The sequence below is a fragment of the Podarcis raffonei genome, chromosome 13, assembly GCF_027172205.1.
Source record: "Podarcis raffonei isolate rPodRaf1 chromosome 13, rPodRaf1.pri, whole genome shotgun sequence".
NCBI classification, from domain to species: Eukaryota; Metazoa; Chordata; class Lepidosauria; order Squamata; family Lacertidae; genus Podarcis; species Podarcis raffonei.
In genome coordinates this window covers 5,871,992-5,874,422 of record NC_070614.1, presented here as the reverse complement: position 1 = coordinate 5,874,422, position 2,431 = coordinate 5,871,992, and the positions used below count along the sequence as shown (strand labels likewise).

The 2,431-nt window shown below is 50.9% G+C and overlaps 1 long non-coding RNA gene across 2 annotated transcripts; it reads right to left on the bottom strand.

Annotated features, from left to right (window-relative positions):
- Positions 1–269: 269 nt before the first annotated feature.
- Positions 270–1,256, bottom strand: LOC128399372 (uncharacterized). 2 transcript variants are annotated; one of them, XR_008327214.1, is made up of 4 exons: positions 1,151–1,256; positions 660–702; positions 459–526; positions 270–337 (listed from the first exon to the last, which is right to left on the bottom strand). It is a non-coding gene; the product is annotated as an uncharacterized LOC128399372 (long non-coding RNA). The 2 variants fall into 2 exon arrangements; XR_008327213.1 differs by having other exon boundaries at positions 459–702.
- Between the last annotated feature and the right edge of the window lie 1,175 nt (positions 1,257–2,431).

The window sequence follows — 2,431 nt, the reverse complement described above, 5'->3', positions numbered from 1 at the left end:
ACTTTATTGATTACAGCAGTGAAAAGGTATTGGCTTAGGCATTGGATGACTATAGGAGGTGGGTTTATTCAACAGTAGGTGGAGCCTGTTGGTGCTAATCCAACTATAGGCTCACCCCTGATGTCACCGAGGGTCGTGCCATGGCCTCCCGCCAAGCAGGCATCGGACGGAATACACGACCGCCAGATTCCTTTAACGGAATAACCCACGGTAGATAGCATAGGCGATGGCCACACCTAGCCCTTGACACACATGAATCCAATGCCTAACGCCGTGATGGTCTGTTGTTCTTCGTCCCAGGAGCAGGCGCTGGAGCCTCATCCCTGGAGGCGTGGTCCTGTGGAGGAAGCAGGAAGCATCTGATGAGAAGGGGCTGGGGCGGATGAAAATCTACTGCCCCATTTTTGATGACCCCCCAAAAGAAGTTCCACAAGGACCCCTTCCTGCTGTCCCAGTACCTGATGTTCGCCACGTCCCTCCAGGGATTTTGCCAGTACGATGTAAACGTTGGGGAAAGGCTCCCTCCCTGCAGAGAAAACGGAGGAACCAGCAAGCTCCTGGATCCCAGATGATAGCACCAGTCTGGCGCATGAGGGAGGGGGGACACGGGAAGGAAGCATTCCTAAAATATGGGGCACTCAGTTGGCATTTCCACTTACCTGAAGTGGGAGCCTTTCCCCCTCGTTCTGGCGGGCCTCTCGCCTAAGGAAGAAACAAGCTCCGTTAGTCTGATTGCTTGGAGGAGTTCCAGATAAATTTATAGATGATAATATTGATTATTAGACATATTTATGGACATATTTTTGAGCCGATTTTGTGCCCCACCCCTCACCTGTTGGGGGCCCACCTCACCACCCCCTAGCTACGGCCCTGCCTGTACCACCCTACAATTTGGCACCCCTCCCTCTTGTTCTTCCGCATAGTTTTAGCCCCCTCTGCAGCGTGGTGCCCAGCGTGAGCGCCCCAGTCGTGCCATCCTAAAACTGCCCCAGCGCAGCCTTGGCAGAGGATCCCACTCCGTGTCCTGGCCAGGTGGACCACAGAGAAACCCTCTCCATAAAACTATAGGAATCTGTAAATCAGACCTTCCTCCTCCAGCTGGCAAAATCACTGAGAATCACTTCCCCTGCCACACTAGGTCACAACATACCTCCGGATTTTGGTGGGTTTCCCTGCACCGCTGGGATGCTGCTGGGCTATTGGAGGTTTCCCCAAACCACGGGCCTGCAAAGGAACAAGGACATTGTACTCTCTAGGGGACAGGGGTCCCATGGGCCGTCCCCAATGATTTCCTTCTGGGGCACATCACCCTCAATATTCCCCCCCCCACCAGTGTGCCTTCCCAGCTCCCTCCCTTCCTCACTCTTCCACATCCCTCCTTCTCCTGTTTGGCACAGAGCAGCCCAGCAGCAGCCCATGGGCAGGCAAGCCAGTCTGCAGATTCCCCAATTATTGCATCGCCACACCATGCTGCTGGGCAAACTTGCAGGGCATGAAGTTGCTGGTGGCTCCTGAATTTTTAATGCTCGTAGTTGTACTCTGACAGATTAGTTCTTTCAGCTGGACTCAGGAACCACCCTTGACCCCCAGCCTTTCGCTGTTGCCTCCTTGTCTCAAATTAAAGAGTTTAAGGAACCTCTTTTCAAAGGGTCACACGCAGTGATGGTGGAAAGAAATAATACAAAATAAATCTCACTACACTTCTGCCCTGTGTGAGCTAAAGCCCGCTAGAGACCTTTCCCTTGAAACCATGGGCTGTGTACCCACCATACCTTTGGGGCTCATTCCCACTTCCCCTTGGGTCGTGTGCCCAGCAAGCTCAGGTGTGTTAACAGATTTGCCCTTTGCTAGACCGGCCAGCCTAGTTTGCAAAAGACAGCCCAGGAATTCCTTGTCTGGCACAGTTGTGCAGCCTGTACTTTCATTGATATCCCAATTAATCAAAAATCTACCTTTTGTGTATTTCTGGGGTTGGGGGGGTCACCGGCAAATATATAACACTATTTTGCCTGCACAGTTTTTAATGCCACTATTGAGGTGAACCGATGCATGATTATAAAGTAAATAAAGCTTATTTTTAAAGTTCCCATGTTGATGCCTGATTCTTTCTTAAGTGGGGAAAAGGAAGGGAGGGAAAGCGGCTAGCTTCATAGCTAGATTTGCTCAAAACAAGATTTTGCAGCCTGATTCCTATCCTTTTAAGTTTGCTGTCAAGGATGGAACTTTAAAACTCTGTTTTTAAAGAACCAAGAGGCAACCCTTCTTCAGGTATACAGGAACCACACTGTGAATGGTGCTCACAAACGTACTGGGAGCCACCGTAGATCCTTTAAGACCAGTGTTCTGTGGTCCCACCAGCTGCTCCCAGTCCCCAATCTAGCTGTCACTACATCTGCTAGCTCCTCTCAGATATGCCTGAGCCAATCTGATC